The following is a 12,365-nucleotide window of genomic DNA, read 5'->3' as shown; positions in this document are numbered from 1 at the left end:
ACCAAAAGTGTGTATATAGACCAAAAGTGTGTATATAGACCAAAAGTGTGTATATAGACCAAAAGTGTGTATATAGACCAAAAGTGTGTATATAGACAGATAGTGTGTATATAGACCAAAAGTGTGTATATAGACCAAAAGTGTGTATATAGACAGATAGTGTGTATATAGACCAAAAGTGTGTATATAGACCAAAAGTGTGTATATAGACCAAAAGTGTGTATATAGACCAAAAGTGTGTATATAGACCAAAAGTGTGTATATAGACCAAAAGTGTGTATATAGACCAAAAGTGTGTATATAGACCGAGAGTGTGTATATAGACCAAAAGTGTGTATATAGACCAAAAGTGTGTATATAGACTGAGAGTGTGTATATAGACAGAGAGTGTGTATATAGACAGAGAGTGTGTATATAGACCGAGAGTGTGTATATAGACAGAGAGTGTGTATATCTCAGTGTATGTGCAGTTAGATTTTAGTTTAACCCTTACATTAAAGTATCCTTGACTGGTATACATAAGGGATAAAAGTATCCCTGACTGGTATACATAAGGGATAAAAGTATCCTTGACTGGTATACATAAGGGATAAAAGTATCCCTGACTGGTATACATAAGGGATAAAGGGTATAAAGTATCCCTGACTGGTATACATAAGGGATAAAAGTATCCTTGACTGGTATACATAAGGGATAAAAGTATCCCTGACTGGTATACATAAGGGATAAAAGTATCCTTGACTGGTATACATAAGGGATAAAAGTATCCCTGACTGGTATACATAAGGGATAAAAGTATCCCTGACTGGTATACATAAGGGATAAAAGTATCCTTGACTGGTATACATAAGGGATAAAAGTATCCCTGACTGGTATACATAAGGGATAAAAGTATCCCTGACTGGTATACATAAGGGATAAAAGTATCCCTGACTGGGGATAAAAGTATCCTTGACTGGTATACATAAGGGATAAAAGTATCCTTGACTGGCATACATAAGGGATAAAAGTATCCTTGACTGGTATACATAAGGGATAAAAGTATCCTTGACTGGCATACATAAGGGATAAAAGTATCCTTGACTGGCATACATAAGGGATAAAAGTATCCTTGACTGGTATACATAAGGGATAAAAGTATCCTTGACTGGTATACATAAGGGATAAAAGTATCCTTGACTGGTATACATAAGGGATAAAAGTATCCTTGACTGGCATACATAAGGGATAAAAGTATCCTTGACTGGCATACATAAGGGATAAAAGTATCCTTGACTGGCATACATAAGGGATAAAAGTATCCTTGACTGGCATACATAAGGGATAAAAGTATCCTTGACTGGTATACATAAGGGATAAAAGTATCCTTGACTGGTATACATAAGGGATAAAAGTATCCCTGACTGGTATACATAAGGGTATAAAAGTATCCTTGACTGGTATACATAAGGGATAAAAGTATCCCTGACTGGTATACATAAGGGTATAAAAGTATCCTTGACTGGTATACATAAGGGATAAAAGTATCCCTGACTGGTATACATAAGGGATAAAAGTATCCTTGACTGGTATACATAAGGGATAAAAGTATCCCTGACTGGTATACATAAGAGATAAAAGTATCCCTGACTGGTATACATAAGGGATAAAAGTATCCCTGACTGGTATACATAAGGGATAAAAGTATCCCTGACTGGTATACATAAGGGATAAAAGTATCCTTGACTGGTATACATAAGGGATAAAAGTATCCCTGACTGGTATACATAAGGGATAAAAGTATCCTTGACTGGTATACATAAGGGATAAAAGTATCCCTGACTGGTATACATAAGGGATAAAAGTATCCTTGACTGGTATACATAAGGGATAAAAGTATCCCTGACTGGTATACATAAGGGATAAAAGTATCCCTGACTGGTATACATAAGGGATAAAAGTATCCTTGACTGGTATACATAAGGGATAAAAGTATCCCTGACTGGTATACATAAGGGATAAAAGTATCCTTGACTGGTATACATAAGGGATAAAAGTATCCTTGACTGGCATACATAAGGGATAAAAGTATCCTTGACTGGTATACATAAGGGATAAAAGTATCCCTGACTGGTATACATAAGGGATAAAAGTATCCCTGACTGGTATACATAAGGGATAAAAGTATCCTTGACTGGTATACATAAGGGTATAAAAGTATCCTTGACTGGTATACATAAGGGATAAAAGTATCCTTGACTGGTATACATAAGGGATAAAAGTATCCTTGACTGGTATACATAAGGGATAAAAGTATCCTTGACTGGTATACATAAGGGATAAAAGTATCCTTGACTGGTATACATAAGGGATAAAAGTATCCTTGACTGGTATACATAAGGGATAAAAGTATCCTTGACTGGTATACATAAGGGATAAAAGTATCCTTGACTGGTATACATAAGGGATAAAAGTATCCTTGACTGGTATACATAAGGGATAAAAGTATCCTTGACTGGTATACATAAGGGATAAAAGTATCCTTGACTGGTATACATAAGGGATAAAAGTATCCTTGACTGGTATACATAAGGGATAAAAGTATCCTTGACTGGTATACATAAGGGATAAAAGTATCCTTGACTGGTATACATAAGGGATAAAAGTATCCTTGACTGGTATACATAAGGGATAAAAGTATCCTTGACTGGTATACATAAGGGATAAAAGTATCCTTGACTGGTATACATAAGGGATAAAAGTATCCTTGACTGGTATACATAAGGGTATAAAAGTATCCCTGACTGGTGTTGTAACAGGTGATATGCAGCTTAGCGACCCTCATTGGTTGGTTAATTGGATATGAATTACTATTATTTTATTCGTGTCGAAACGCTAAACCCGTTGAGGTCATACAACATCTGGCTTGGGTTTAAAGCCTATCTATTACACGAAGAACCACTAAGGCTGCTCGTCACTTGTTTTCCATATGAGCATTTTGCGTAGTCTTATTTAAGCACTGATTTAAATTGTGTACCTATAATAATATTTTTATTTCAACAAGTACATGTACAAGGTATACACACCTGGCTGACATCAATGACATACAACTATATAGAAAGACGCTTGTTATGCTGAGCATTTCGGGCAAATTAGGTCAATTTTGTCCCAGGATGCGACTCACACCAGTCGACTAACACCCAGGTACCCATTTTACACTGATGGATGAACAAGGACAACAGGTGTCTTATGGAAACACGTCTTAATAGAAGTAAGAATGCACATTATTGGGAAATAAACTTTGCTTCACCTTGTAAATAGGTGCTAGGTTATGTTACTCAACCGAGTTAATCAGCTGACTAGGTTGAGTGTGAGAACACTCATGTCATGTGACTTAACCCAGCTAATTCATGGGCTAGGCTGAGACAGTCAACAATGAGAGAAATTCATCTTAATCACCCATGTTCAGAAACCTTAGCATCATCACACGTCACATTCTCAGTCTAATATTTTTTTTCCATTTTCTCCCCCCTCATCAAAAATGAGATATTATAATGAGATATTAATATTAATACAGAATTCGGAATAAGTCACGTCCCAGTCGTAAACAAAGGCGGGATTCTGGCGCCAGTGCTGCTTCTCACTTCGTAGTGGGAAGGCGCGCACCGGTCACCTATTGATTATATACGTCCACGATACGTCGTTAGTGAACCACATAACGTCAACAGATAGTTACAAGACATCTATGAACGGAAATTATTGTCGGACGAAGTTTTATACCGACGGAGAGCCGAGTATGTGAATATTTCTGTCTCATGGAAGCTGGTCCGTCACCCCAGCACAACCTCGAAGTTCCTGTCGGTAGGTAATACAAGAACAGAAGAAAGAAGAAACACTGCAGCAGGCCTACTGGCCCATGCAAGGTAAGTCCATGTCACCCTCCAACCCCCCCCCCCCCCCGCTTAGACCAATGACCCACCTAGTCAGGTCACATCATTAAAGGAAGGAGCATGGCAGTATCTCTCACTTTATTTCTCGTTGAAATATCTAATGGTTATGTTGTGAAGGCTTAGGCTTAACGTGATGTAATATCTTACTACACAGGTAAGTGAAAAACCCACATTAATTTCATTTATTTTTCTCAATTACATTGTGTCCACTTTAAGCTATTAATTTTATAGTTCAGTACATGAAAATTAGAATAACCGGAGGATGCTCCTGCGTGGAAATCAGACAGTATTTAATATTTTACACTAAAAAAAAGAATGTGAATAAATTTCGGTTTATTATGACTGAGTATGACATGCAGCTCATGACAAAAACAAATTATTTTTCTTTTGTTATCTTCCAATGTCACATTTTACCCAACTGTTTATTCTTGTGAAGATGGTGTCTGTGTAGTGTAAAATATTAAATGCTGTCTAATATTTTACACTACATAGAAATTATCTTCACAATAATAAACAGTTGGACAAAATGTTGCATTGGAAGATAGCGAAAAAAATAATTTGTTTTTGTCATGAGCTGCATGTCATAGTCAGTCATAATATACCAAAATTTATTCACATTCATTTTTTTTAGTAAATATTAACAAACTTACCAAAACTAAATTCTCGCCAATCTTGATAAAGATAGCTTACAAAATACTGAAAATTGTTAATTGCTAAAATGGTAAGTGCATTACATGGGTAGTTATGATCATTGGTGTTTCGTTTTATTTCTTCGTAAAGTGTCTAATGAAATTTTTCACTTACAAAAACTGTGGGGGAAGCATTTTTTTTTTTGAGAATTGCGCTAATTAAAGCCTCTTCATCATTATTTTGTCCGCCTTTTTCTTTTTCCTCTACCTTATCTTCTTTTTCTTATTATTATTAAACTCCAGTTCCTTGCATCAAGAGCCCCTCCTTTATTGAATTGTGTTAAATTTTTCCAATGAAAAAATAATGCCATTATCAGATAGAGTCCTTGATCCAAGGGAGTGGAGCTACCTTCCCTTTTTCTCAGATGAGGCCTAATTACCACCCATTTCATTAGCGCTGTACGACGCTTACGGGTTTAGCGCTTTATTAGGTTGGGGAATCCTGTCTAACGATCAGACACTCGAGCCTTCAAGGAATTAACTTCTTGATTATTTTTATCTAAATGATTATCGAGTAAAATCGAGCGAAACGGAATTTCCTTTTTTTTTTTCTGTTGATGTTAGAAGGGCGTACATAATAGAGCACCAGTAACCTCATTGTGCTCCATAATCAAGCAGACACATACACTTACTCTTACACTGTAGCTCTGACGCGCAGAGTGGAAACACTCTTGTCTCGAGAGGATAGTAACTATCATCCATAGTGAACATTTTAATGTCATCAGCCAACCCATTCTCCAAACCATTCTCCCATCACGAGTGATGTTACAGATTTGATTTTTTTTTTACACAGGGTTCTACAAGGTTACGTTAAGGCTCTTAACTTTATTTACACGCTAAGAGCTGTTACCTACGTCATCTCATTTGAAAGCCTTTGTGTTGTTATGAGACAAATATGAAACAGGATGAAGTTTCCTGCTTACCCTCTGTCATCCACTTTTAGAAGCGCAGCGGCCCTTTTTTTAAATTCGTTTATCTGTAGCTAAATAGAAGTTTTAGAGATGTGTGTAACCTACCCTGACAGTGTTTATTTGTGGCAAATATAACTTTTTTTAGGTTTATGTAATCTAATGTAACTCAACTTTCTCAAAGCTAACAAACGTTACAATAAAAAAAAAGCCTTGTGCATATTTTGTATTTTGTTCATTGTCCTGTCATTCATTACATTGCTGACAGTAAATGACTAATACATATCTGACTTTCAGTTGTGCTTGAAGTTTATTAAGAATTTTCAGTGACTGATTATAAATTAAGAAAAGAAACGAAAGCAAACTGCGTGTTTAACGGAGTCCTTGTACATGAATGGTCTACAGTATCAACAAAATAAAGAATTTGATATATCTGGTTAAACGTCCGTCGACTGAGCTAGGTTTTATATCCTCCCCTAGCCCCAACTAGGTTTTATCTTCTCCCCATATGTATAACTATTGATCACTGCCTTGCAGTGTTTATTGAGATGATCATAACATTACGGACATCCCAAATATCTTGTTCATAACCTCACAAACTTATACTACCGAGTTTAAACTGCGTAAGTTTATAAATTACTGTGAGCTTATTACAAGTCGTTATTTTCGATTATTATAATATTGTATATTATACAAGTTAGGCTGGTGTGTTAGCTTTGTTTCTTGCAGTAATCACAACTAAAATACAGTCGCAGGAAAAGGATAGGACACAGAAACGGGAATTAAAAAGAAAAAGAGAACTAATAATAGAGGAGAAAAAAAAAGTTATGGGAATGACAAAGAGTAGCGTATAAAAAAAATAAGAAATAGCAGAACAGAAAGGGCAAACTTTGAATAAATAAAAATGAAAATAAAGCAAGTAAACTTTAATAAATCCAAAAATAAAGCAAAAGCAAGACATGAAAATTAGTAAAAAAAGCACAAATGCACGGAAAATTAAAAAAAATAGCTGAAGAAAAAGTAAAAAACAAGAAAATAGAAAAGTCAGCAGAAGAAAAACACGAGAAAGGAAAAAGAATTCGTCTCACGTAAGGATAGTCTTAGGTTTTAATTAAGGCACGTGTTGAGAATCTTGTATCTGAGTTCGTCTTACGGTCTGGTCCAAGACCGGCCCATGGAGGGAGGGAGGGGTGACCCCCACGGGTCACCCCCCGGAATCTAGTGTAAGTAAAAGTGGGTCGAACCTTTGGATATCCTTAAGTTACATAGTGTATACGCACGGAGAACTCTGTATCTGTATATACATCGAGAGGCGTGTATTTCTGTGTATATACACAGTAAGGTGTATATATCCTTTAGACTCTAGGGAGCAAAGAGAAACCTAAGAGGCTTTTCTGTTGCTGCTGCTGCTGCTCAATCTTGTGTTGTATAAGGTCGTCTTGTGTTAATATCTGAATGTTCCTACCCTGGTGTTGCGTATTTTAAAAGGTGATCTTGTGTAAACATCTGAAAGCTGCTACCTCGGTCTTAGATAAGATTTCGTTCGGATTTTTAACCTCGGAGGGTTAGCCACCCAGGATAACCCAAGAAAGTCAGTACGTCATCGAGGACTGTCTAACTTATTTCCATTGGGGTTCTTAATCTTGTCCCCCAGGATGCGACCCACACCAGTCGACTAACACCCAGGTACCTATTTGCTGCTAGGTGAACAGGACAACAGGTGTAAGGAAACGTGTCGAAATGTTTCCATGTAGCATGTTTGACAAGGACACAGTGCGTAAGCATCTGAATGCTGCTGCCAGTCTTGTGTAGCGTATCTCACAGTCTGAATGCGCTTCAATCTCCAGGAAGCAAGCACAGAGGAACTGAGTTTCTTGGTATGAAGTATCAAACGTGTCGGCTGGAGCAACCTTCGTCATAACTGATTATTATTATTATTATTATTATTATTATTATTATTATTATATTATATTATTATTATTATTATTATTATTATTATTATTATTATTATTATTATTATATTATTATTATATTATTATTATTATTATTATTATTATTATTATTATTATTATTATTATTATTATTATTATTATTATCATCATAGAGTGCCTGGGAAATAGGGGAAAATCACCTTTCATCTGAGGAAAGGAACTCTTTCTCTTGAAATAATGTATCACCAGTCATATGATTTTATTTTGTATTCGTTTTTACAAACATTATGACTTTTTTTTTGCATTTGGTATTAGCATCAAGTGTTTCACGTTTATGTAAATTCTCCATCAATCGTTTCTGGTCGGAGTCAAGGACGAAGTACTCAGTGAAAAGCGACAAAAGTGGTTGTGAGCGCGAGGGAATCATTGAGCTTTGATTGTGAGGCTGTTATAACAAGTGCCTGTAATTACTCTGAAGTTTGTAAGCAAATTCTCTTCAGTGTTGGATATCAAAGTTCAAAATAGGAATAATGATAACAAAAAGATTAGTGTACGAGTGTATGAGTGATGGATAATTAGGTGGTTGTTATGTTTTTTTTTTGTTTTTTTTATGTCAGGAGATGGGGAAATTTCTCCAGGCGTGGGTTTTATTTGACTCGCTAAGTGCTAAGTGGACCTTTTGGTTATTGGATCGAGACTTTTTGCTGGCTAACCGGTCCACCGCTGCAAGATGCATGTCACATTGTAAGATGTGTTGCCCATTTATCATATATAAAACATAATGCAACAGATTAAGGCATCACATTCCGTTATCAAATCTGGTCAAGAAGATTTTGACATTCATGGTTTAACAGATACGATGTTTCACCCGTTAATTCTGAGTATGGTAGTATCTTGGGGTGATACAACGCGTTTTTGCTGACTAGTATGATGACAGACACAAGTTACAGAAGAAGGTTAAGGCAACGTTTCGCTCTGTGCTGAACTTAATCTTTAATAACTGAAGAGGGGGAACTTTGTGGAAAAAAGAGGAGCAGTTTTACCTTTTAACTTCAGTATTTACATCCAGTTCTCTCTCGAGTACTAAAAAACATCTGTTGCTGACAAACACAATAAACGTTTATTGGATAAACTTAATTGATTCTCCTCAAAGCTGGAATATTTTGGTCTTTGGGATCAAAGCCACCTAAACCACAGTGGAATAATGTAGTTAGTTCTTACTTTTCGACGTTACGAAATTATCTCTCGCTAATTAGATGTCTAAATAACTTTTCTTTTTTTTGTCGAAATATTTTTTTAATATGCCAATATGTGACTAAAATTTCAACGGATAATTTTTCGGTGGCATATTACGTTAAATGAGAAGATGTAAATGTTTGTAGAGAGTTGCCCTGTGTTAAAAATAATGCCGTGTTTTCAGTTACTTATTACATATATAATTATATAATTACATATATAATTATATGGAGTATATGGAGAAAAAGAGAGAGGTTAAGAGAGTGGTGAAGCAATGTAAAAAGAGAGCAATTGAGAGAGTGGGTGAGATGTTATCAACAAATTTTGTTGAAAATAAGAAAAAGTTTTGGAGTGAGATTAACAAGTTAAGAAAGCCTAGAGAACAAATGGATTTGTCAGTTAAAAATAGGAGAGGAGAGTTATCAAATGGAGAGTTAGAGGTATTGGGAAGATGGAGGGAATATTTCGAGGAATTGTTAAATGTTGATGAAGATAGGGAAGCTGTGATTTCGTGTATAGGGCAAAGAGGAATAACATCTTGTAGGAGCGAGGAAGAGCCAGTTGTGAGTGTGGGGGAAGTTTGTGAGGCAGTAGGTAAAATGAAAGGGGGTAAGGCAGCCGGGATTGATGGGATAAAGATAGAAATGTTAAAAGCAGGTGGGGATATAGTTTTGGAGTGGTTGGTGCAATTATTTAATAAATGTATGGAAGAAGGTAAGGTACCTAGGGATTGGCAGAGAGCATGCATAGTTCCTTTGTATAAAGGCAAAGGGGACAAAAAAGAGTGCAAAAATTATAGGGAGATAAGTTTGTTGAGTATACCTGGTAAAGTGTATGGTAGAGTTATTATTGAAAGAATTAAGAGTAAGACGGAGAACAGGATAGCAGATGAACAAGGAGGCTTTAGGAAAGGTAGGGGGTGTGTGGACCAGGTGTTTACAGTGAAACACATAAGTGAACAGTATTTAGATAAGGCTAAAGAGGTCTTTGTTGCATTTATGGATTTGGAAAAGGCGTATGACAGGGTGGATAGGGGGGCAATGTGGCAGATGTTGCAGGTGTATGGTGTAGGAGATAGGTTACTGAAAGCAGTGAAGAGTTTTTACGAGGATAGTGAGGCTCAAGTTAGAGTATGTAGGAAAGAGGGAAATTATTTCCCAGTAAAAGTAGGCCTTAGACAAGGATGTGTGATGTCACCGTGGTTGTTTAATATATTTATAGATGGGGTTGTAAGAGAAGTAAATGCGAGGGTCTTGGCAAGAGGCGTGGAGTTAAAAGATAAAGAATCACACATAAAGTGGGAGTTGTCACAGTTGCTCTTTGCTGATGACACTGTGCTCTTGGGAGATTCTGAAGAGAAGTTGCAGAGATTGGTGGATGAATTTGGTAGGGTATGCAAAAGAAGAAAATTAAAAGTGAATACAGGAAAGAGTAAGGTTATGAGGATAACAAAAAGATTAGGTGATGAAAGATTGGATATCAGATTGGAGGGAGAGAGTATGGAGGAGGTGAATGTATTCAGATATTTGGGAGTGGACGTGTCAGCGGATGGGTCTATGTAAGATGAGGTGAATCATAGAATTGATGAGGGGAAAACGGTGAGTGGTGCACTTAGGAGTCTGTGGAGACAAAAAACTTTCTCTTTGGAGGCAAAGAGGGGAATGTATGAGAGTATAGTTTTACCAACGCTCTTATATGGGTGTGAAGCATGGGTGATGAATGTTGCAGCGAGGAGAAGGCTGGAGGCAGTGGAGATGTCATGTCTGAGGGCAATGTGTGGTGTGAATATAATGCAGAGAATTCGTAGTTTGGAAGTTAGGAGGAGGTGCGGGATTACCAAAACTGTTGTCCAGAGGGCTGAGGAAGGGTTGTTGAGGTGGTTCGGACATGTAGAGAGAATGGAGAGAAACAGAATGACTTCAAGAGTGTATCAGTCTGTAGTGGAAGGAAGGCGGGGTAGGGGTCGGCCTAGGAAAGGTTGGAAGGAGGGGGTAAAGGAGGTTTTGTGTGCGAGGGGCTTGGACTTCCAGCAGGCATGCGTGAGCTTGTTTGATAGGAGTGAATGGAGACAAATGGTTTTTAATACTTGACGTGCTGTTGGAGTGTGAGCAAAGTAACATTTATGAAGGGGTTCAGGGAAACCGGCAGGCCGGACTTGAGTCCTGGAGATGGGAAGTACAGTGCCTGCATTCTGAAGGAGGGGTGTTAATGTTGCAGTTTAAAAACTGTAGTGTAAAGCACCCTTCTGGCAAGACAGTGATGGAGTGAATGATGGTGAAAGTTTTTCTTTTTCGGGCCACCCTGCCTTGGTGGGAATCGGCCAGTGTGATAATAAAATATATATATATATATATATATATATATATATATATATATATATATATATATATATATATATCTATATATATATATATATATATATATATATATATATATATATATATATATATATATATATATATATATATATATATATATATATATATATATATAATTATATATTTAAATTTGCTTCAGTTCAAATAAGGCAAACAAAATTTTTTTTAAAAACAAAACATTAAGATCTCGATAAAAAAAAAATGTTCTCGGGGAACGGAAATATAATACTAAATTATACTGACCTCGTTAAGAATGTATTAACCTCGTTAAAAATGTATTAAACTCGGTAAGAATTTTACCTCGTTAAGAATGCATTAACCTCGTTAAGAATGTATTAAACTCGGTAAGAATGTATTTAAGAATGCATTAACCTCGTTAAGAATGTATTAGCCTCGTTAAAAATGTATTAACCTCGTTAAGAATGAATTAACCTCGTTAAGAATGTATTAAACTCGGTAAGAATGTATTAACATCGTTAAGAATGCATTAACCTCGTTAAGAATGAATTAACCTCGTTAAGAATGTATTAATCTCGTGCACTCTCAGCTCATCCTGTGAACAATAGTTAATTATAAATACTCGACTCATCATGTGAGAGTTAATTATCCATAACAATAGTTAGTTATGTACACTCATCTCAGCTTTTGGGTTTAGTTAATTATGCATACTGTGAGCAGTAACTCATTGTGCACTCAGCTCATTCTGAGAGTGATAGTTTATTGTACACTCGCTCACGTGAGGGTAGTTTATTGTACACTCGCTCACGTGAGGGTAGTTTATTGTACACTCACGTGAGAGTAGTTTATTTTACACTCGCTCACGTGAGGGTAGTTTATTGTACACTCGCTCACGTGAGAGTAGTTTATTTTACACTCGCTCACGTGAGAGTAGTTTATTGTACACTCGCTCACGTGAGAGTAGTTTATTGTACACTCGCTCACGTGAGAGTAGTTTATTGTACACTCGCTCACGTGAGGGTAGTTTATTGTACACTCACGTGAGAGTAGTTTATTGTACACTCGCTCACGTGAGGGTAGTTTATTGTACACTCGCTCACGTGAGGGTAGTTTATTGTACACTCACGTGAGAGTAGTTTATTGTACACTCGCTCACGTGAGGGTAGTTTATTGTACACTCGCTCACGTGAGGGTAGTTTATTGTACACTCGCTCACGTGAGGGTAGTTTATTGTACACTCACGTGAGAGCAGTTTATTGTACACTCGCTCACGTGAGGGTAGTTTATTGTACACTCGCTCACGTGAGGGTAGTTTATTGTACACTCACGTGAGAGC

At 36.6% G+C, this 12,365-nt stretch overlaps 1 protein-coding gene across 1 annotated transcript in view; it reads left to right on the top strand.

The window, feature by feature from the left end:
• The first annotated feature begins 3,711 nt into the window (after positions 1-3,711).
• Positions 3,712-12,365, top strand: part of LOC128689204 (uncharacterized) — a 520,741-nt gene continuing 512,087 nt past the window's right edge. Inside the window, exon 1 of the mRNA XM_070086181.1 lies at positions 3,712-3,902. The gene's annotated coding sequence lies outside the window, so the exon portion shown is untranslated. The remainder of the gene's footprint in view (positions 3,903-12,365) is intronic.

This window comes from Cherax quadricarinatus, chromosome 18, assembly GCF_038502225.1.
Source record: "Cherax quadricarinatus isolate ZL_2023a chromosome 18, ASM3850222v1, whole genome shotgun sequence".
Taxonomy (NCBI): Eukaryota; Metazoa; Arthropoda; class Malacostraca; order Decapoda; family Parastacidae; genus Cherax; species Cherax quadricarinatus.
This window is presented reverse-complemented; position numbering and strand designations above follow the sequence as displayed.